The sequence below is a fragment of the Ambystoma mexicanum genome, chromosome 10 (genome assembly GCF_040938575.1).
Source record: "Ambystoma mexicanum isolate Mex_15411 chromosome 10, UKY_AmexF1_1, whole genome shotgun sequence".
Classification (NCBI taxonomy): Eukaryota; Metazoa; Chordata; class Amphibia; order Caudata; family Ambystomatidae; genus Ambystoma; species Ambystoma mexicanum.
Window position 1 is genome coordinate 946,174,273 of NC_090932.1, and position 24,820 is coordinate 946,199,092.

The 24,820-nt window shown below is 47.9% G+C and overlaps 1 protein-coding gene across 2 annotated transcripts in view; it reads right to left on the reverse strand.

Annotated features, from left to right (window-relative positions):
• NAALADL2 (N-acetylated alpha-linked acidic dipeptidase like 2) overlaps window positions 1-24,820 on the reverse strand; it is a 4,115,865-nt gene that overhangs the window by 3,173,859 nt on the left and 917,186 nt on the right. The gene's annotated exons all lie outside the window — the stretch shown is intronic.

Below are 24,820 nucleotides of genomic sequence, written 5' to 3' on the forward strand. Positions count from 1 at the left end.
GAGCCGATCCAAGGCTCTCGGGAGGCTGGGCTCCTGCCCTCCTCGATGGTGTGCTGTGCCTAGAATGCTAAAAATACAACTATATACAAAAAGTGGAGCAAAGTCCATGGATTCCAAAGAAAAGAGAAAAAGAAAGGAAACCTAACTCTAAAGAACTATTTACAATGGCGGTGGGCTAGTACTACGGCTCACCATTCTTGCCAAGTGTTTTGGCCAGGGCATCATCGAACTCAGTTCCTATGGCCCGGAGGCGGGACTGTGCTCTATCCTCAAGGGCTCACAGGGACGCCACCATGTTCTCCACCAACTCCCTACGAGTCTCATCGAGGAACTCCACCCGCTCTCTGCCCGCCGCATGGAGTTCTCCGCTCTGACCATGGTGAGCCGTGCCCTCTCTGCCCGCTGCCACTCTGCACCTATCTGCCGGCCCATGCGCTGCCACACGGAAGACACACTTTGTCCAGGGTCCTCCTGCCCATTGGCTGATGCCTGCCCCTCTGATGTACTTGTCCCAGAGTTCTGATGCCTCCTATGTCGAGCCTGCTGCTGCCTTTTGGCCATTTGCCTATGCCACCACGACTGCCTCCGGGAAGATGGCAACCCCCGGTGCTGTCGTGCACGTGCCCTGCTGGAAGTTGCCTGCACAACCTCCATTGCCAGTGGTCCTGTTGCTGGGGTGACCACCTCTGCTGAACCTCCGACTCCCGACTGTGGCAGGGATGTGATCTCCACCAGCCTGGCTGCGGTGGCTGTCGTAGGTCCACAGGGGCCCCTTGTGGCATCTGGGCTGGAAGACAGGATGGAGGATGGCTGGCGCATAGTGGTTGAAGAGGAGGAGGAGGCTGCAAGAGCGCCCATTATATGGAAGAAACCCCTGACAATGAGCCGTCCAAGCCAGGATGGCACTCACCTGATCGTGATGACGTGCGTGGTCCTGTCTCGAATCACACACATCATCACGAATCACGCGTGTGTGCATCGCGACACCCACTAGGATGGGCTCAACCCTAACGCAGGTAGAGGAATGTCAGATGACATGGACTGCTCCCCTACTTGCGAACGGGCTTGGGCTGAGGCATGCGTGCCGGTGCATGGTGATGCAGTCTCAGTGTCAGGGACAGGATTAGGCACAGGCCCCTCCACGGTGACCTGCACTGCTTCCTGCCCCTGGACTGCACTACTTGCACCGATGGCATCACCCCCTCCAGGCCCCATGTGTGGGATGATACAGCCCCCTTCTCCTTAACCACCGCCGACCTGGATGCCTCTGCACCGTCTTCTGCACTGTCTTGCCCCTGTGGGGGCTCACCTGCTCCTTCCACTGCTGAGGAGCACGCTGTCATGATCTCTGCTTCCAAAAGGTCAGGGTTTTCCCAACTCCCTTGGAAGCAGATCCATAACCCAGGTTCCGAGTGCCAACCAGTCCCAATTGGGACCTTTTGGACCCAGTCCTGGCGCCAGTGGCACCAGGCTCATAAATATGCCCAGTCCCAGTGCTGGAAGCGCCGGGCTCATAATGCTTGGGTGGACTTACCTGCAGCAGACCATGCTGCTTACTTGCCTGCCAGTTGAGCCTCTGATCCCCTTCTGTTTGGAACTACTTTTCCTGTTGGGTGGGCAGGAGCCACTCCCTAGATTCAGAACACTGGAACTCTTCTGGAAAGCAGGAACTCTTTTCTTACCTAGGCGTGGCTGTGGAAGGAGACACCTAAGCACTACAGGAGGCTATTTAAACCACACCCGATGGATGAATCTTGCTTTGCGTTATTCTGCATCCTCTGCAGCAGAACGCTCATCGTGTCTTCTGCATCTGATCCTGGGCCTAAGGAAAAAGGCTTACCATCCTGAATCCAGTCTTCAGCAACACCTATAAAGACAAGAAAGAACAGGTTAGCATTACGGTCTTCAGTGACAGCTCTTCACTTACCTGGTCCATCGGCTGTCACCAACGCCTCGCGGTGCATTCCGGCATCTGAAAGACAAAGGCTTACCTACTCTTCGTGCGCTCCGGAGGTCTTCACACTGCATTCCGGCATCTGAAAGACAAAAGCTTACCAACTCTTCGCACGCTCCGGAGGCCTTCGGCGCTGCATCCCGCATCTGAAAGACAAAACAAGGTGCGTTTAAAGACATTGGGGAACTTTAATACTCACGTGCCATTACTCCTTTCCACATCTAACCCAGTGGGTATTCCGGCACCCTGCAGCCGCTCCGAACTTGTACCTGCAAAATAAAAAGACAGTTAGAGCGCATCGTGAAGCAGGCAACAAGCGCTTACTTACGTGCTTCCAGGCGCTTCTATTCATCACACGGGCTCCATCTTCAACTCACTTCAGCCCGTCATCCGCCATCGCCGGAACCCTGCAAAACAAGAAACATCATTACTAAAGACTTTAAAGACATTAGAGTTACTCGAAACTTACCGCTCGTGCAGTAAACGACGGACAGCAGTCCTCTGAAGTCAAGAGGCCTGCTCCCCTTATCCAGTGAAGAAACTGGTTACAGCAACCTGCCCCGAGGCAGATGGAGAGCACGGCGTTCACTTACCTAAGGTGAGAGCGTTAACCTTTGGGGTTCTACAGGAGAAGAGAAAGGGAAGAAGAGAGAGACATTCAATAACCCAGTTCCTTAATCCCATATTTTCTATCTGCGGACATCTTACCCTTCAAGTCAGACATACAGTGCACAGAGGTCCAGCCCAAAGAGCCAGCCGTGTGTTGCACATCACCTTTGAAGATACGGTATACGCCCAGTCAAGACCGGCGCCTCTACGGGAATCAGGTGAGCGTTACAGAACGCAAAGCCTACTACAAAACTCCCGTCCAGGCGCTATGGAAACCTCGGATACCGACCAGCTAGCCCAGTTACTTGGGGAACTAAGGGCAGAAGTGCATGCAGCCCGTCAGGAAACGAACGCTCTAAGAAGGGAACTGATTATTTACAAGGAGCGAACAGATGATCTCGCTAGACAATTGCTACAGTCACAAGCCGGACAGACCCCGTTACCCGCATCTGGGGGAAATCTTCCTTCTACATCCTCTATGAATCCAGTGCAGATCAACCTACCTGGGAATGTACCTCTGGCTCCGCCCATACGATTTTCTGGTGACCCAAAGAGGTTTGCAGTATTTATCAATCAGTGCTGGTTGCATTTCTTATGCCGGCCAGCAGCCTTTCCAACTGATCAAGCTAAAGTAGCTTTCGTGCTTTCGTACCTTAGTGGCAATGCGGCAGACTGGTCGATCCCTCTAGTAAATCAAGATGATCCGGTCCTCCATGATTTTCAAGCTTTTCAGCTCAGTATGGAAAAACTGTTCGCAAGACATTCACAGGGGCAGGCCTTGGACAATGAGCTTCTTTTGTTGCGACAAGGTAATCAAGACCTTTTGGCTTATATTGCGTCTTTCAACAGACTGATAGTGGAAACTCAATGGCCTGAGGACAAAAGGATTACGCTGTTTTATAGAGGTCTACGTGGAGAGCTCAAAGATGTGTTAGCCCAAGTAGTGAATCCCCCACAAGATTGTTCGACTATATAGACTTAGTCGTTCAAATAGATCACAGACTGCAGAACAGGAAGGCCGATCGTTCCAAGTTTGATGCTCGAGTATTTTCCAAACCGCCAACTCCTTCCAAAGGAGTAGACTCTGGGGAACCCATGCAAATAGGGGGTCTGAAAGGTCCTCTAACACAAAAGGAGCGGGAAAGGAGAAAGCAGTTGCATTTATGCCTCTATTGCGGAAACTCAGGGCACTTTCTTCGAGACTGTCCGGTGAAACCTGCCAAGAAGGCAGTAGGAGCTGCAGGTACCAAAGTTACAAACTCTGAGCAGGGAAACGACCTCGCCCGACAAGAATAGAGGTCCTCTTGCCGAGCGTGAAAACCAGTTCCGTGACCTCGCATTTCGTGATACCTATGGTCCTCATTAGCCCTGATAATCCGGATCGATTACATGCAATTGAAGCTTACGTCGTCAGCGGTGCCATCGGCAATTATGTGGATCATGAAATGGTTTTGAGGATGAATCTAACTCTTTGTCCCAAGGCTGTAAAGGACGTCATTACTACGGTGGATGGTATGGAGACAGCCTCCGGGCCAGTAACGCATACCACTCAAGAGGTGACGCTAGTAAGTCAAGATGGACACCATGAGAAGATCGTGTTCGATGTGATCAAGGCCCCTCAGTTTCAGATTATTCTAGGAATACCTTGGTTAGAGAAACACAATCCTCTGATCGATTGGCGAGCAAGAACAGTCCAGTTTCCAGAATGTGTCTCTACTTGTCACCCTCCACCTGGTGTTGCACTGGCAGCAATTTCTTCAGAGACTCCCCAGTTACCTCCCGAATACCTAGAATACCAAGATGTTTTCCGGAAGGATCAGGCTAACTCTCTACCTCCTCATAGGTCTTATGACTGCCAGATAGACCTGATACCTGGATCTACTCCTCCTTGTAGTAGAATTTATGCCCTCACCGAGCCTGAGAACCTTCACCTTCGACAATACCTGGATCAATACCTGGCAAATGGGTTTATTCGTCCTTCCAAGTCCCCTGCTTCTTCAGCTTTGTTCTTCGTTCTAAAAAAGGAAGGAGACCTTAGAACTTGTATAGATTATCGCTCCCTGAACCAGATCACCGTTAAGAATAGATATCCGTTACCTTTGATCCCTGAACTCCTGGACCAAGTCAGAAAAGCATGCATATATACAAAGCTGGATCTTAGAGGAGCTTACCACTTGGTACGAGTAAAAGAGGGCGATGAATGGAAGATGGCCTTTCGCACCAAGTATGGGCTATTTGAATATCAGGTCATGCCCTTCGGACTTTGCAAAGCCCCGGCCGCCTTTCAATATTTTATGAACGATGTCCTCAGAGAGCTCATAGATGTGTGTGTTGTTGTTTACATTGACGACATCCTCGTGTATTCTTCATCGGAATCTGAACATCGGAAACACGTGAAAATGGTCCTCGAAAGATTGCGTCAACACAAACTTTTCGCTAAGTTGGAAAAATGTGTTTTCAACGTGACTGAAGTTGAATTCTTGGGATTCATATTATCACCTGGCGGAGTGCGTATGGATTCAAAGAAGGTCGATGCAGTTCTCAAATGGCCATCACCATCCTCCGTAAAAGGTGTGCAAAGCATGTTAGGCTTCGCTAACTTTTACCGCAGGTTTATCCCCGAATTCTCTCGAATAGTCCAGCCCATCACTGCCTTGTTAAAGAAAAACAAATGTTTTGAATGGTCTACCGAGGCGGAACAAGCTTTCCAGGATTTGAAGACTAAATTTATCTCTGCACCAATCTTAAAACACCCTCGCCCCGAACTCCCCTACATCGTGGAAACTGATGCTTCAAGCCTTGCCATGGGGGCAGTTCTATCACAAAAGGACCCGGTAACCAATCAGTTGCATCCCGTAGCATTTTGGTCCCGCACATTCTCGCCTCCTGAAATCAATTACACGATTACTGACAAGGAACTTCTGGCTATCAAGTCTGCCTTTAAGGTTTGGCGGCATTATCTGCTGGGGGCCCGACACACCATTACTGTGATTACGGATCACCGAAACCTGCAATATTTGAAAACCGCAAAAGCCCAATCCTCTAGACAACTCCGTTGGGCATTATTCTTTGCCGAGTTTGACTTCATAATTACCTATCGACCTGGTACAAAGAACGGTAAAGCTGATGCCCTTTCTCGGATGGGAGTGGAAGAACACTTGATCAACCCTAAACCTGTACCAATCATTCCCGAACAAAGAATTCTGGGTGTAATCGCCACAGAATCCATAGAGGAAGTTAAGGATAAAGCCAGGCAACTTGTAACTCCAGCAGACATACAGAATTGGCATCTGCAGGGAAAGGACTTTGCAGTAAAGGACAACTTATTGTATTTCCAAGAACGATTATACCTACCCAGCACAGATTTACAAAAAAAAGTAATCGCTTGTTATCACGATTCTTTAATGGAAGGACATCCCGGTATGGCCAAGACCTCAGAAAAGATCAAGCGCTACTTCTGGTGGCCGTCTTGGAAAAAAGATATCAGAGACTTTATAATGTCCTGTGGAGTATGCGCCCAAAACAAGAGTCAAAAGGAAAGACCAGCAGGCCTCTTACGCCCTATTGACATCCCACCTCGCCCTTGGCATACGCTTTCTATGGACTTCATCACCGATCTACCTCCATGCTCCGGATACAATACGATTCTAGTAATCGTGGACTTATTCTCCAAGATGGCGCATTTCATTCCGCTCAAAGGCTTGCCAAAAGCAGCAACTCTGGCCCGAGAATTTCTCAAAAACATCGTCCTACTGCACGGTTTTCCTTCGGTTCTAATTTCGGATCGAGGTAGTCAATTTATTTCTCATTTTTGGCGAAGTTGCTGTCGGTCGGCTCAAATTGATGTGAGACTATCGACCAGTCACCACCCTCAGACCGACGGACAAACCGAGAGGACCAATCAAACTCTGGAACAGTATTTACGCTGCATGCTGCAACAAACTGAAAAAACTTGGAAAAACATCCTTTGGATAGCCGAATATGCCTACAATAACTCTGTCCATTCGGGAACTGGGAAAACCCCGTTTTTTCTTTTGTACGGCAGTCACCCTCGAACCTCGGAGTTGGATCCCCTCCAAGATCTTGAAACACCAGCAGTAGACTACCTGCATTCTACAATCACCCAAGCCTTTAAGGAAGCTGTTTCTCACCTTCAAAGGGCTAAAGAACAATACAAGAAAGGAGCAGATCAACATCGGAAGGAAGCCCCTCAATATCAAGTAGGGGATCAAGTCTGGTTATCCACCAAATATCTACCTCTAAAAGGGCCACGCACATTCAACCCAAGATACCTTGGTCCCTATTCCATCACTACCATAGTAAACCCAGTAGCGGTCAAGTTGGACTTGCCCCCGCACATGAAGATACATCCGGTCTTCCACGTCTCTCTATTAAAACCCGTGCAACCTCAAACCCGACTAACTAAATCTCCAAAACCTATCCTAGTTGATGGAGAACTCGAGTTTGAAGTCAAAAGCATTCTGGACTCCAAGATCTCCAAATCTAAACTATTTTACCTAATTGACTGGAAAGGCTACGGCCCCCAAGAGAGATCCTGGGAACCTGCTGAATATGTCCACGCTCCTCGCCTAATCAAAAGATTTCACCGAACATTTCCTGACAAGCCAAAACCCCCGGAGGAGCCCGGTTTGAGAGGGGCCTTGGGGGGGGGGTACTGTCATGATCTCTGCTTCCAAAAGGTCAGGGTTTTCCCAACTCCCTTGGAAGCAGATCCATAACCCAGGTTCCGAGTGCCAACCAGTCCCAATTGGGACCTTTTGGACCCAGTCCTGGCGCCAGTGGCACCAGGCTCATAAATATGCCCAGTCCCAGTGCTGGAAGCGCCGGGCTCATAATGCTTGGGTGGACTTACCTGCAGCAGACCATGCTGCTTACTTGCCTGCCAGTTGAGCCTCTGATCCTCTTCTGTTTGGAACTATTTTTCCTGTTGGGTGGGGCAGGAGCCACTCCCTAGATTCAGAACACTGGAAGTCTTCTGGAAAGCAGGAACTCTTTTCTTACCTAGGCGTGGCTGTGGAAGGAGACACCTAAGCACTACAGGAGGCTATTTAAACCACACCCGATGGATGAATCTTGCTTTGCGTTATTCTGCATCCTCTGCAGCAGAACGCTCATCGTGTCTTCTGCATCTGATCCTGGGCCTAAGGAAAAAGGCTTACCATCCTGAATCCAGTCTTCAGCAACACCTATAAAGACAAGAAAGAACAGGTTAGCATTACGGTCTTCAGTGACAGCTCTTCACTTACCTGGTCCATCGGCTGTCACCAACGCCTCACGGTGCATTCCGGCATCTGAAAGACAAAGGCTTACCTACTCTTCGTGCGCTCCGGAGGTCTTCACACTGCATTCCGGCATCTGAAAGACAAAAGCTTACCAACTCTTCGCACACTCCGGAGGCCTTCGGCGCTGCATCCCGCATCTGAAAGACAAAACAAGGTGCGTTTAAAGACATTGGGGAACTTTAATACTCACGTGCCATTACTCCTTTCCACATCTAACCCAGTGGGTATTCCGGCACCCTGCAGCCGCTCCGAACTTGTACCTGCAAAATAAAAAGACAGTTAGAGCGCATCGTGAAGCAGGCAACAAGCGCTTACTTACGTGCTTCCAGGCGCTTCTATTCATCACACGGGCTCCATCTTCAACTCAATTCAGCCCGTCATCCGCCATCGCCGGAACCCTGCAAAACAAGAAACATCATTACTAAAGACTTTAAAGACATTAGAGTTACTCGAAACTTACCGTTCGTGCAGTAAACGACGGACAGCAGTCCTCTGAAGTCAAGAGGCCTGCTCCCCTTATCCAGTGAAGAAACTGGTTACAGCACCCTGCCCCGAGGCAGATGGAGAGCACGGCGTTCACTTACCTAAGGTGAGAGCGTTAACCTTTGGGGTTCTACAGGAGAAGAGAAAAGGAAGAAGAGAGAGACATTCAATAACCCAGTTCCTTAATCCCATATTTTCTATCTGCAGACATCTTACCCTTCAAGTCAGACATACAGTGCACAGAGGTCCAGCCCAAAGAGCCAGCCGTGTGTTGCACATCACCTTTAAAGATACGGTATACGCCCAGTCAAGACCGGCGCCTCTACGGGAATCAGGTGAGCGTTACACACGCTTCCAACCTCACCTTCTTGGGCATCCCCTCAACAGCTGCGGCCGTAGTAGTGGACGCGGAACCAGTCCCCTCTCTCCAGAAAGATGACCTGTCCTGGGAGGGTGACTGGGCCTTGCATCTCCGGCTGGTGGAAGCATCCCTGCCGCTCTGCTCCACAGGGTACTGTACAATGGTCTGCTAGACACAAAGCAAATGCACATGAGTGGCACTGTCAAATGGCACAACCAATATCACTGTCCGCAACACACAGGTCAGTGCAAGCAACAAACATGCACAAACAAGCATGGCACGTGCAACAGACAATTTCATCCATGTCCAAGGCACTGTTGCAACATGAGTAGGGGGGCTGAACGTCACATGCATCATGGGACAGGCCGTTCACATGCACACACACCACCGGGCAGTCATGCATCTGGCCATGTTTACCTCCAGTCACACAGCACACATTGGCATCTGTGCTGCATCAGTCAATCAGGCATGGAGATTGCCATGTGTCATGCATCCATGGCAATTCCCAGTCACACACACACCACTCAGACACACGCACATGTACACTGTGCACGTCCATGAAGGTGACATAAGCATCCATGTATCACACCACAAACATGGCCCAGTGCACACACAGGCATGCAGACATGTGTGCGTCATCACATGCTGGTGCACATCATGCATTGCATCACAGTCACCATTGATGTGGTAAATGCTTGACTGGACACACATGGAGCACTGTCACATCCCAGCACACAGACAACCATACATGTTGCATGCCAGACATACAGCCAAGGTTTACCCTCCTGCCACACCTCAACATGTAGCACGCTGGAAAGAACACATGGACACTTACCACTTGACTCCAGACGGGTCAGCAACTTGAGGACCTGGTGGTGAAGCGCTGTTTTTGTGCGCTCCAGGAGCAGCATCTGGATGTTACTCAACCGGTCCCAGCGCCCCACTTCTTCACGAGCTTCAAAGAGGCATCAGGCCTTGCTTTGGGTCCTGGACCTGAAGTCCTCCAAGCGCTTCAAGACGCGTTAGTAGTCGCGGGATGCCACCCCCACCGCGTTGATGGCATCCACGATGTCCGATCAGATCCTTCTCTTTCTTTCCTTGTCGAGGCGTGATGTCGAGAAGAGGACATCATAATGCCCGAGGATTTCTCCACCAGGATGCCAACTTCATTGTCACTGAAGCTGGCAGCCCTCTGCTTTTCTGACTGGGGGTTGCCACTAGCCCCATATGTTGCTCGGTCCGACATGGCAACCCCCGAGGCAGGTGTCGGTGGGCAACTGGGCCCTGGAGCTGGGCTGTGGAATGATGGTACAGCAGTCGGGAGTCTTCTGTATCAGCAGAGGAGGTCGCAGCAAGAGGACCTCTAGCAATGTCTTCTGTTCAGGCACCAAATAGCATGGCAGGTTGGCAGCAGCCTGGCTGGCAGCAGCAGATGGCTCCTAGGAGGCTGCTTGGGGTTTTGGGGAGCAGGTAAATGGCCTTCTGGGCAGGAGCGTAGTCTTCCGTGTGTAGTCACGTGGCCAGCTTGATGCAGAGTGACTCTGCACGTGAAAAAATAGCACGTTAGCGTTAAAAATCAAGGAAAAGCCCTTAGCGTGTAATCGCATAAGTGACTTGATGCGAGCGGGCGTTGCCTTTGGCAGGGGTTAAAGGTCCACGCAGCACAGAAGATTGCTGTACGTGCTTTTCGTGGGTTCCGACACGTGTGTTTGTACTACTTGTGAGTTCACACATGACATCTTCACAGCACTTAAAGTTTGTACTTCTTGTTTTGTCGGGGGAGTTGCCTACATGCACAAGCACATGTGTTTTTCTTTTCCATGCAAGGCAGCCAGTGGGTCGCGCACGCTTATTTTTTCCACTGTGGTTCTCCCTGAGTGTTGCGTACCCGTTTTCGAGGTCAGAGTAGCCTGCGTGTTCCACGTGTACGCTTTTTTGTGTCCGTGGGTGCCACAGCATACTGTGGGAGGTTTATTCCACGCACCTGGCCTACCGGGTGTTGCGTACACGTTTGTTTTGTTTACTTGGGGTGCCTGAGCATTGCGTGACCTGTCTTTTTTCATCAAGGGTCACATCCAGCCTTGCAGGAGCACGTGGTGCATCTAACATCACATACCCTGCCCGCTTCACCCCAATTGCCCAGGACAATTGTTGTGTGCAACTCCCATTGACAATAGTCCCTCTGTGCCATGGTTGGGAGGCCACCAAAAGGGAAGGGCAGCAAAGCTTGGCAACCTCCCAGGGCTGGGTGTGGCGGGACACGTGGCCGGGGTGGCCAAGGATTCCAGGGAGGCCAAGGTGGATGCGGAGGGGGATGTGGCCAGGGTGTTCCATAGGGGCAGGTTGTCCAACCACATACTGGGACAGCCATGCCACCCCACAGTGACTCAGGGAGATGCTGCTTCTACAGTCATCCTCGGCGCACATCTAACACCACAGCCAGTGTCATCTGGTGGCACGGGCCACCAGTTAGTGGGAGCTGCAGGTGCAGCTGTGGAAACCACCACCCATGCTCGTGGTCAGCCAGCGCAGGCTGCCTTGGCACAGGAGGACTCCCAGGCAGATTTTCAGGTGAGGAAGGCCAAGCCACGTGTGCCTAAGCTAGCTGTGACCAAGGCACATGTATCTGGGGCAGTGGTAACATCTGCTGCCCCGAGCAGCCAGATGGTGGGAGCTGCAGGAGCAGATGCAGCCAACCCCACACCGGCAGTGAGTCTGCCAGCCAGGACTGTGTTGGTCACAGCCCTTGACACTGAGGCAGTTGTACTGCTGGGTCCTGGCAACAGCACCCAGCAGCCAAGTACTCAATCCAGGCCTTCCGTCCTCATGCCTATTACTACTCCCATTGGCCAGTCTACCATCACCACTGCCCCTACTGACCAGAGGGGCATTAGCCATTCAGGGTCTGGAGAACCGGCCAAGAGGAGGAAGTGTGCTTCTGCACAAAAGAGGCTGGGAACCCAGCCATGGCTCCGGCCTCTGGCATGGCAAGGAAGAAGCCTTTGGAACTGGACTTCCGTGTGGACTACATGTTGGCACACGACTGTGATATGCTGGTGGGCTCAGGTTGCCATACTACACCTGCCCAGCATCAGGTCCACTGGCAGCTCATTGCAGAAAGTGTCAGTGCCATAGGATAAGAGAGGCACACAGCTCAGGATTGCTACAAATGTTGGACTGACCTCTGACGCTGTGCAAAACAAAATTGGGCCTCTAATTACTCCCTGACTCTGGTGACTGGCAGTGGGCCACCACCAGAGAAGGATGAACTCACTCCGCACGAGGAAATCGCTGCAGGGTTCATCGATCAGGGTCTTATCCAGGGAGTGGGAGAGATGCCGGATTATGATGCAACGTCCAGTGAGTGTTGATGCTTGTGTGTCCAGCCCATGTGTGTGTTGCTTGTTTGATGTGTTGTAATTGACTGCCAGTTCAGGCTATGTATTCATGACTTGACTGATGTGTGCTTTTAGTGATGAAGTTAGCACACATGAACCCTACGTACATGCAAGTCACTCAGTGGCCTCTCCTGTCCATGTTCAAGCTAACTGGCACGTTAGCATATAGCCTGTGGTGTAGTTCCACTCAACACTTGGCCTATGTCATCACATGACTGACGGCTATGTGAGGTCACCCTGCAAGCTGCTCCTCCTCACAGGCATGCTTCCTTGCCTCTCCACCACCCTGCAGCTCACTGTCTCCATGTTACTGGTGATTTCTGTGTTGGACTACTGCAATGGCCTATTCCCCATTGCTGTGTACATGCACACTTCCCTCTTCAACCCTGCAAAACCTGTACTGTGGGGTACTTCCTTTGTCCTTGATGCAGGGTGTCTCACTTGGACTGTGCAGATGGCACAGGCTCAGAGTGGACATGAGTGTTCATTCATGGACCATGTGCATTTCCTGAAAACCCCTATGGGTCCGTGGCAGGCAATTTGTTGTACTACATCTCCGGTATTTTATCCGTCTTATGGTATTTGATCATCCATATCATGCTCACTCAGGGTCACTTCCTCATCACACACAAGTTTAGGGTGTCCTTGTCTGTGTCGAGCACAGGCCTCCCTCTGTTACCCCCAAATGCAAATGCAGCCACCCTGCCTCTAGGTTACTGGTGTTGTGGCTTCTGCATGAGATGTACTTGTGATGGTTCCTCATGTGCCCTGCTTACAGTCTACCTCTCATCTGCTGTAGTCTCAGTTGACTGAGCTGATGCAATTGACACCTGCCAACACTGTCTGCAACTTCACAGTACTCTGGTCAGCCATTCAGATCCAGCACTGCCTTATTCCCATTCCACAGGGAGGGTTTCACTGCATCCCTACAACCCAGTGCCAACACTTTGCACATGGTGACTGCACTTGCCCTTACAGTGCTGTCATGTCACGAGATTGACATTTTTTGTTTTGGTTCTGTTGATAGTTGAGGATGTACACATGTGCTGCACTGCACCCACACACTTCTTAGCCATGTTTCACCCTTCAACATACCTATTCACTTGTGTGATGTCAAAGTGACCTGGCATGTATGTATCCATGTGCCTCCCTTCACTGTATTCAATGCACTTGCGTTGTTGCATCCTGTGACACGTGTACTTTTTTATATTTATTTTCTTTTAGTGCATGTTGAAATGCATTTTACATGTGTCATATCCAGTTCTATTTGACTTACTGCTGTGGCTATTTGGGAATTTGTGCCATGGCTATACTATGTGCCATCTCTTTGTTGACATCTGTCATTTTCTGCTAAGATATATGCCTGACAGAAGGTTGTGTGAGATGCAGGTGATATTCAACATGCAGTACAATGATCCTGCACACTACTCGGGGTGCATATATTAGCTGCCTACCAGAGCCGTCAAGGTAGCAGAAACGTGACTTGAGTACTCTGAATGTGCGCTCTTCTATGCTCTGGGTTGCAATTTGGGCTGTGTTGTAGCTTACCTGGGGTGGTGTGGTGGGGTTCCATATTGGCATCATCATGTAGGTGCTCAGATGGTAGGCACTGTCCCCTGTGGAGGTGATAATGGTTGACATTTGTTGGGTTTGTGTTGTCTGTGTGTGACATGCATGCATGTGCAAAGGCATTTGTACTCAACAATGAGCCATGTGTTGCCATGCCTCCCAGCTTCCAGGTCCCGGTGTAGGGCTGACATTCTGAAAATGAAACTGTCATGGGTTGACCCGGGATAGTTTGCATAGACAGAGGTGATGATTCCCTTCGCATCACATACAACCTGCACGTTGATGGAATGCCAGTGCTTGTCGTTGCGATAGAGGTTCTCAGTGGCCCTGGATGGACGTAGGGCAACATGTGTTCAATTAATGGCACCAAGCACTTCGGGGAAGTGTGCCACTCCGTAAATGTCCTGGACCATGGCCTGCCATTCTGCTTTTGTTCTGGGCATGTATATGTGCCTGCGGACTGAGGGGCGTGTAGTCATGATTGACAACACCTGGTGTAGGCAGCGTGACTGTGTGGCCTGTGAGATGCCTCCAACTATGGCAGTTGTCCGCTGAAATGACCCAGTGGCCAAAAAATGCAGGACATTGAGCAGCTTTTCTAAGGGGCTCAATGCTTGTGAGCACATGGTGGGTGATGTAAGGTCATCTTCCCACTCAGTGACCGGGTTTAGGATGATATGAGGTGGAAACCTATATCTGCCATAGACTTGCTTATCAGGCATCCCAAAAAGGCTGGTCCTGGGTACGAAAATGCAGGGCCTGGCTATCCTCCTCCTCCTGCGGTGTCCCACGGTCACTGCTGCGAGAAATGGAACATTCATCGTAGCTATATATGCTTGTATGTTGTTAGAGCACAATTTTATGCTGCGCTGAGGCGCTTCCGCTTGCTTTTGTGTGGCGTACGTGTTTCCGGCTCTGCGCGTCTTTTGGCATACGTGGGTTTTCCCTGTTCAATTCCATGAACTTCCCCGTTATGCCCACATTTTCACGTGTTGTTCCCCATTCCACGTGTACCTCCCTCTTTTTAGGTGTGTGCACTGGACATTATGCGCCTTCACTGGGCGACCCGCTCACAGCTCTCGGGATGCCGCAGTGACGTGTGCGCCACGTGCGGATTCACCGCAGGTTCCAGGTAAGCCAGGCACAGTGCCTTCCATGAATTGGGAAATGGGCGCACGCATGCTCTGCATTTTTCACACTTGCACCACACATTTCGGCACACAATCATTCCATGAATCACCCTGTAAGTGTCAGTTACTTACCTGTACTGCTAGCATAGTGACTTTCTCACACCAACTGCCACTTAACAGTGGTCTACAAATCATTTGTAACTGAATTTCCCCTGTAAAACAGCATTACAAATGGGACTGCTCTAAATGCTCTTTTCCAACCACTATTACAACACACCATATACTAACAACATACACTGCTGCAACTGCAAAGTTCTACAGTATTGCCACTAGGCCACAGTTTCCCCCACTTTTTAAAATCACTCCTGCACATTACAAAACCATTGCACCACAACAAGTGCAGTTTCCATATTAAAAGCACCAGGATAATAATTGCTCTAGTGCAAACAAATACATGTTTCATGCATGTTTGCATCAAGGCAAACTTTGCTATACAGCTAATACCCTCCAATATTAGCCCTAGTGCAAACCTTTCTCTGCTGCAACAATGCACAAAAAATGCATCCATTTTACGCTACAACCGTTTTTACACTGTTGCTTATAATGTGCCAAACTGCACTTGTCATGGTTCAATCATTTTCTAATGTATCCCACTGTTTTTTTTAAAAAGGCACACTTTGTTAATTGCTAATACCATGCAAACGTTCACTTCAACCAATGCAAAGTTTATGTAACACAACTTTACCCACTCTTTGTTCAATAACTGTAACCATGGTCCAGATTCAACACGAAAAATGCTACTAAAATCCCACCAAGAGATAGAAACAATAGCCACACAGGATCCCAAAAGCCAGGACATTTAAAAAAAAACAATGTAATTGACACATACTATCCAAACAGAAGTATTTCTTTGGAAAATGTGTGCCTGTACGACATAGCCCAACACTACTCTTAACAAAATCAATGCTATGTCAGATGAGACCACTGGCAAATATTCTGTCTCAACTTTTGAATGAAGCCTAGTAAAACTTACCAAGGTCAGCCTTATTAATCATGTAAAGTTATCATTTAAATCTCCACAATTGAGAGAACTTTATTACATGGCCCTAATGCAATTTTTCAAACCTTGGCGAACAGAAGAATTATCAGATGGCCATGACTCCTTTGAAGCTGCATTCAAGGCAAGTGAAATCAGTATAACAAATGCCAACTTTAACCCCTTATCTGCCAAGCTATTATGCAAGTCTATGCAAAAAGGATGAACATACTCGTCATTGGAACTTTTAAACAATACAAACAAATGTTGGATAATAAACACCAACAAGAGGAAGAAATTGAAACTCTACTAGATAAAGACACTATTGAAGGCAGTCAACCTTCTCTTACTGGAAGCAAAGATTGACTTGGGGGACCACTCATTCAAAATGAAGCAGAAATAGATAAGACTGTGGTATAAAACACCATGGGCCTCATTACGAGTTTGGCGATGACTGGATGGCTGCTGCCAAACCGGGCTCCTTTACTGGGTTCCCACAATGGGGAATTACCGGGCCATTCCGAGTATGGAGGGCCCAGTAATTCCTCCCTCTGGGAACCCGGGCCCGGATGTTCCCCATTCCCATCTGAGCCCCCATAGCGCTCAATGGGAATGGGAGAGGGTGCAAACAACGGGCTGATTACGAGCGCCCTGTTGTTTGCTCCCTCTTTGCCTCGCGGGACCCGGTAACGACGCCTGGTTTGACCAGGCGTTCCTTACCGGGTCCGGTGAGGGGAGCTTGTAATCGTGCAGAATGGAGTTAACGGGTCCGCACCCATTTGCGGAACCCGTTAACCCATTCCGCCGATCTTATAATGAGGCTTCATGTATTAATCTAACAATCTGAAAAAGATTTGTCAGTGCTTACATCACAGCTAAACAATTAACAACTCACCATTTAACTAGAAGTCATTGAAGAAATTGAACATGGATTAAACATGAAACTAAAACTTGTAGCTGTACAAATTATAAACCTCCACACTTATATGTGTGGGAAGTTGGTTCTGTCAAAACCTTCTTAATTAAAAAAATCATGAAATGTCTACACGACTTAACAAATAACCTTTCAGCTCTTGTAACAGCCCTCACAATTCTAATTGCCTGGAACATAGGAGATGTAACTTTACAACAACTGCTTCTCCTCCCAGTAGAACACCAGAACAAATTAAAATACTACATATTGTCAGCCAAAGCTTCTACTGAAAAATGCAGAATTCTGCATCAAATGAAAGTCCTCCTGGTTTTAGCTGCCTACCAGAGCCGTCAAGGTAGCAGAAACGTGACTTGAGTACTCTGAATGTGCGCTCTTCTATGCTCTGGGTTGCAATTTGGGCTGTGTTGTAGCTTACCTGGGGTGGTGTGGTGGGGTTCCATATTGGCATCATCATGTAGGTGCTCAGATGGTAGGCACTGTCCCCTGTGGAGGTGATAATGGTTGACATTTGTTGGGTTTGTGTTGTCTGTGTGTGACATGCATGCATGTGCAAAGGCATTTGTACTCACCAATGAGCCATGTGTTGCCATGCCTCCCAGCTTCCAGGTCCCGGTGTAGGGCTGACATTCTGAAAATGAAACTGTCATGGGTTGACCCGGGATAGTTTGCATAGACAGAGGTGATGATTCCCTTCGCATCACATACAACCTGCACGTTGATGGAATGCCAGTGCTTGTCGTTGCGATAGAGGTTCTCAGTGGCCCTGGATGGACGTAGGGCAACATGTGTTCAATTAATGGCACCAAGCACTTCGGGGAAGTGTGCCACTCCGTAAATGTCCTGGACCATGGCCTGCCATTCTGCTTTTGTTCTGGGCATGTATATGTGCCTGCGGACTGAGGGGCGTGTAGTCATGATTGACAACACCTGGTGTAGGCAGCGTGACTGTGTGGCCCGTGAGATGCCTCCAACTATGGCAGTTGTCCGCTGAAATGACCCAGTGGCCAAAAAATGCAGGACATTGAGCAGCTTTTCTAAGGGGCTCAATGCTTGTGAGCACATGGTGGGTGATGTGAGGTCATCTTCCCACTCAGTGACCGGGTTTAGGATGATATGAGGTGGAAACCTATATCTGCCATAGACTTGCTTATCAGGCATCCCAGAAAAGGCTGGTCCTGGGTACGAAAATGCAGGGCCTGGCTATCCTCTTCCTCCTGCGGTGTCCCACGGTCACTGCTGCGAGAAATGGAACATTCATCGTAGCTATATATGCTTGTATGTTGTTAGAGCACAATTTTATGCTGCGCTGAGGCGCTTCCGCTTGCTTTTGTGTGGCGTACGTGTTTCCGGCTCTGCGCGTCTTTTGGCATACGTGGGTTTTCCCTGTTCAATTCCATGAACTTCCCCGTTATGCCCACATTTTCACGTGTTGTTCCCCATCCACGTGTACCTCCCTCTTTTTAGGTGTGTGCACTGGACATTATGCGCCTTCACTGGGCGACCCGCTCACAGCTCTCGGGATGCCGCAGTGACGTGTGCGCCACGTGCGGATTCACCGCAGGTTCCAGGTAAGCCAGGCACAGTGCCTTCCATGAATTGGGAAATGGGCGCACGCATGCTCTGCATTTTTCACACTTGCACCACACATTTCGGCACACAATCATTCCATGAATCACCCTGTAAGTGTCAGTTACTTACCTGTACTGCTAGCATAGTGACTTTCTCACACCAACTGCCACTTAACAGTGGTCTACAAATCATTTGTAACTGAATTTCCCCTGTAAAACAGCATTACAAATGGGACTGCTCTAAATGCTCTTTTCCAACCACTATTACAACACACCATATACTAACAACATACACTGCTGCAACTGCACAGTTCTACAGTATTGCCACTAGGCCACAGTTTCCCCCACTTTTTAAAATCACTCCTGCACATTACAAAACCATTGCACCACAACGAGTGCAGTTTCCATATTAAAAGCACCAGGATAATAATTGCTCTAGTGCAAACAAATACATGTTTCATGCATGTTTGCATCAAGGCAAACTTTGCTATACAGCTAATACCCTCCAATATTAGCCCTAGTGCAAACTTTTCTCTGCTGCAACAATGCACAAAAAATGCATCCATTTTACGCTACAACCGTTTTTACACTGTTGCTTATAATGTGCCAAACTGCACTTGTCATGGTTCAATCATTTTCTAATGTATCCCACTGTTTTTTTTAAAAAGGCACACTTTGTTAATTGCTAATACCATGCAAACGTTCACTTCAACCAATGCAAAGTTTATGTAACACAACTTTACCCACTCTTTGTTCAATAACTGTAACCATGGTCCAGATTCAACACGAAAAATGCTACTAAAATCCCACCAAGAGATAGAAACAATAGCCACACAGGATCCCAAAAGCCAGGACATTTAAAAAAAAAACAATGTAATTGACACATACTATCCAAACAGAAGTATTTCTTTGGAAAATGTGTGCCTGTACGACATAGCCCAACACTACTCTTAACAAAATCAATGCTATGTCAGATGAGACCACTGGCAAATATTCTGTCTCAACTTTTGAATGAAGCCTAGTAAAACTTACCAAGGTCAGCCTTATTAATCATGTAAAGTTATCATTTAAATCTCCACAATTGAGAGAACTTTATTACATGGCCCTAATGCAATTTTTCAAACCTTGGCGAACAGAAGAATTATCAGATGGCCATGACTCCTTTGAAGCTGCATTCAAGGCAAGTGAAATCAGTATAACAAATGCCAACTTTAACCCCTTATCTGCCAAGCTATTATGCAAGTCTATGCAAAAAGGATGAACATACTCGTCATTGGAACTTTTAAACAATACAAACAAATGTTGGATAATAAACACCAACAAGAGGAAGAAATTGAAACTCTACTAGATAAAGACACTATTGAAGGCAGTCAACCTTCTCTTACTGGAAGCAAAGATTGACTTGGGGGACCACTCATTCAAAATGAAGCAGAAATAGATAAGACTGTGGTATAAAACACCATGGGCCTCATTACGAGTTTGGCGATAGATGGATGGCTGCTGCCAAACCGGGCTCCTTTACCGGGTTCCCACAATGGGGAATTACCGGGCCATTCCGAGTATGGAGGGCCCAGTAATTCCTCCCTCTGGGAACCCGGGCCCGGATGTTCCCCATTCCCATCTGAGCCCCCATAGCGTTCAATGGGAATGGGAGAGGGTGCAAACAACGGGCTGATTACGAGCGCCCCGTTGTTTGCTCCCTCTTTGCCTCGCGGGACCCGGTAACGACGCCTGGTTTGACCAGGCGTTCCTTACCGGGTCCGGTGAGGGGAGCTTGTAATCGTGCAGAATGGAGTTAACGGGTCCGCACCCATTTGCGGAACCCGTTAACCCATTCCGCCGATCTTATAATGAGGCTTCATGTATTAATCTAACAATCTGAAAAAGATTTGTCAGTGCTTACATCACAGCTAAATAATTAACAACTCACCATTTAACTAGAAGTCATTGAAGAAATTGAACATGGATTAAACATGAAACTAAAACTTGTAGCTGTACAAATTATAAACCTCCACACTTATATGTGTGGGAAGTTGGTTCTGTCAAAACCTTCTTAATTAAAAAAATCATGAAATGTCTACACGACTTAACAAATAACCTTTCAGCTCTTGTAACAGCCCTCACAATTCTAATTGCCTGGAACATAGGAGATGTAACTTTACAACAACTGCTTCTCCTCCCAGTAGAACACCAGAACAAATTAAAATACTACAAATTGTCAGCCAAAGCTTCTACTGAAAAATGCAGAATTCTGCATCAAATGAAAGTCCTCCTGGTTGTGGATGTCAGCATGGTTTCCAACTTCATGCTGGCTTGAATTCATCTCAAAATTCACAAAATCCTAAAAAACGACTACGAACAACTGGAGGACAACACGTTATTGTTTTCCAAGACCTCTTACAGTTAACACCAGTAAAAGGTCAACTGATTTTCAAAACATTAGGTCACAAACAAAGCTATTATAGCAGCATTGTGAATGTAAATATCTGGCAAAACTTTTGCTACAGAAAACTAAATCACAAAATGCATCAGTATGCAGATCTAACCTATGCTAACATTTAAAAAAGCATTTGAACTGGCATGCTTACTAAAGATGCAAAATCAATCTTAAAATATAGAGTAATCCATGAGCTTTGTGGACAAAACAAATCTGCCCCTGATATCATGGAACAATCAACTCAGCAGAATCTGAAATACATGTGCTTAATGCCAATGCTTTCAAGCTTCAGCCAATTCAATGATACAATGTTGAAAAAAGAAATAAAACCCATAGTGCATATCAGCTCCACAGCCAACTTGAAGTGCACGGTATGACTCTCCCTACATGTCAACAAGCAACAGCACCACTAAGTAGCGCAGACAAATATATCTCTAACACAGCTGGATTAGAAACACAATTAAGACTGTGTCTAAACTGCAACTCTTCTAAAACATAATCTTCATGTTGATCAGGTTGAATCAATGGAACAATTGGTGTCCACATGACAACAACAAACTTGCATAAGTTGAAAGAATAGTCTGCACAATAGATTGTTTCCTTCTTCTCAAAGACATGTATATACGCAGAGAACAATTCTATCTGCCCCTTGCATATGCTGTCACTGTTCACAAGTCGCAAGGTCTAACTCTAGACCATGCACTGATTGACATTGGCAGCACAGTCTTCATAGAAAGTATGAGTTACAAAGCACTTTCACATCTCAGTACATTTGATGGTCTATTCCTAGTTAACTTTGATGCAAAATTAACACTGACATTCCCTGCATCCGAAAATACAACAGGCTATGTGGACTCTACACTCCACCTAGATGTATGCACCTCAAAAAACAAAACCTTTAAAAAGAAAAATACTAAATACCAGATCTCCCCTGCAATTCCACTAAAAAACAAAGAACAACTGCTAGTCCATCAAAGTATACAAACATAAAACTCTCTGGTCCAAAAAACAACTGCAGGTCCATCAAAAGACACAGAGACAAATATAATGGGCCTCATTACAAATCGCCCGGTATGGAAACAACGGTGGTGGTAAACCCACCGCCACTGTTGTTTCCATGCCGGGCGATCACAACTCCTGCAGGCGGGAGGTGATGTTCCCACCAGGTCTGACCTGGCAGGTTTAACATCGCCCGCCTGCAGGCGGACGAGGAAATACCGGCAGCATTTCGAGATGCTGCCGGTGTTTCCATGATCCCCATTCCCATTGAGTCCCATAGGACTCAATGTTAATGGGGGTTAATGCCATTACGCCTCCGTGATTCCCGGGAAACCGGGTTTGTAATGCCCCGGTAATTCCGGGAATCACGGAGGCGGAATGGTAATACAAGTCCGGCGGTAACCAGGCGGTTGTACCACCTCAGTTACCGCCGGACTCGTAATGAGGCCCATTGTCTCGAAGAACAACTGCAGGCCTATCATAGAACACAGAGGCACAACTGTCTGATCCATAGAAACTCAGCAACACAACAGGAATAAATTGCTATGCAAATGTAGCAATCAATCTCCTTTTCCAATTACGAGCAATCATTGAAAAACATTTACTTAAACAGCTCAGACCAGTTGTGTTTGCAAATGTGTGTCCTTCTTACAAATGCCACAAATAATCCTGACAGTACCTACAATGTCTATTGTATAAGGTATGCATTGCACTACTGTTATGGAAAGGTATAATTCAACATAAACACACACGAAGATCCACAAAAATTCCTAATGTACTTACAACAAGTACAAGAAACCAAAAACATACAGATGAATTAAATCTTCCATATGTAATGTCTTGAAACATACATGCACTCTCTGTAACCATGTTTCAAAAGAGCACATGCCTAATGAATGATATGTGTATGTATCCATACCAAATTATGAATGTATTCCACTTCATCAGCTTCTGCAGAATGCAAATCATGGCATATTATGCTCTGCTTGCAATTCAGACAATTGCTCCAGCATACAGATACATTCAAATGGATAATATGTCATATTAATGCATCTAAGGCACAATTCAGATGGTACCAAAAATATCGGTAAGCTCACAAGCATTACACACACCCAGGTATTTCTTGGCAAGAAAAAATGTTTAACAGTAGGCATAATATACTACACTAATGGCACAACCACTCCGGGCCACTAGACTGCATATGTCAAAAAAGAAGTGGTTGTTTTGAATGTAACAAAAATTCTGTTACTCCAAAACATAGCTTACCAGCAAATCTAACAAATACCAACCTAATATTCTTGCAACCAAAATGTACTCACTACAATACACTACAATAGACAATTAGAATATGCCAATGGGTATCTAACTACTTTAAACGTACCCTTTGTTACAACGCACTTTAAACATGTCATCAGACTTAGGGGCCGATTCATAGAACAAACGTGCGCCGAAAATCCACGCGCAAGCAGGCGCAAGCAGGCGCAAGCGGAAAAAAAGAGGCGCACGCGCACGCGTGCGATTCATGGAAGTCCCTGCGCGTGTCTTCCTCGGGATGTGCGCCAAACCCGTGCATGGCGCACACATCACTGCAACATCCCGAAAGACGTGCGCGACGCGCACAGTGAAAGCGCACAACCTCTGCGCATACACTAGAAAGTGGGCGGAACACGGGGCGTAACGCGTGGAATGTGGAACAACTTGCGAAAACAAGGGCGTAACTGGGGATGTACTGCAGGGAAGCAGAGGGAACGCCCACACGCACCCGAACCACACGTATTCATGGAACCGAATAGGGCAAAGCCACGCACAGCGAAAGACACGCACAAGCCGATACACGTCCGCCACACGAAGGCAGGCGGTAGCGTCCCTGCGAATTACAAAAGTGGCAACATACAGCAATTGTGCGAGCGGGGCACGTGTATTTCGGGGGTTCGCGTGAACTTTCTCACGATCGGGCCTGGGGGAGCGGGCTACGTGTATTTCAGGGGTTCGCGTGAACTTTTTCATGCGATCGGGCCTGGGGGAGCGTGAAAGTGACGTGACGCGCGCAGGTGTTTCCCTCATTGCACGTGATGACAGAACACACGTGGATTTCCACCAATCGCGTGTGAAAGTTCCCGGCACCCCGAAATACACGTACCCCGCTCAATCGTGTGTCACTTCCCGCGCGCCCCCGAAATACGCGTAGCCCGCTCCCCCAGGCCCGATCGCGTGAGAAAGTTCACGCGAACCCCTGAAATACACGTAGCACGCTCCCCCAGGCCCGATCGCGTGAAAAAGTTCATGCGAACCCCTGGAATACACGTAGCACGCTCCCCCATGCCCGATCGCGTGAGAAAGTTCACGCGAACCCCTGAAATACACGTAGCACGCTCCCCCAGGCCCGATCGCGTGAGAAACTTCACGCGAACCCCTGAAATACACGTAGCACGCTCCCCCAGGCCCGATCGCGTGAGAAACTTCACGCGTACCCCTGAAATACACGTAGCCCGCTTGCCGTGCTGGTACAGGGTTAGCGCAGCCCTTTGCACTGGATTAGGGATTTTGATGGCTTTTCCCTGCGCGGAAGGCGTTCTTGGGGGCGTTACTGGCGCTGCTGCAAGGTCGCTGCGCCACTGTGCGCCACGGCTGGTTTTGGTGGCTGGAATCCATGAATACGCTGTGTGCGGAAATGGGTTTTGGCGCACGCGGCTGGCGCAGGGATTCGCACGTGCACACTGTGCGCCAGCCGCGTGCGCCACTTGTGCGCTTAATTCTATGAATTACCCCCTTAAACTTACATAAAACATCCATAGTACTACAATAGTACTTTTAAAATCCAATAGAGTTAGAATATTCCAAAAGGGTATCTAACTACTTTAAACATACCTTTCATTACAACACACTTCAAACAAACTATCACACTTATACTTACATAATACATTTATAACACAACAATAGCACTTTTAAAATCCAATACAGTTAGAATACGAGAAGGGGTATTTAACTACTTTAAACATACCCTTCAATACCATACACTTAAAACATGCTATCACAAAG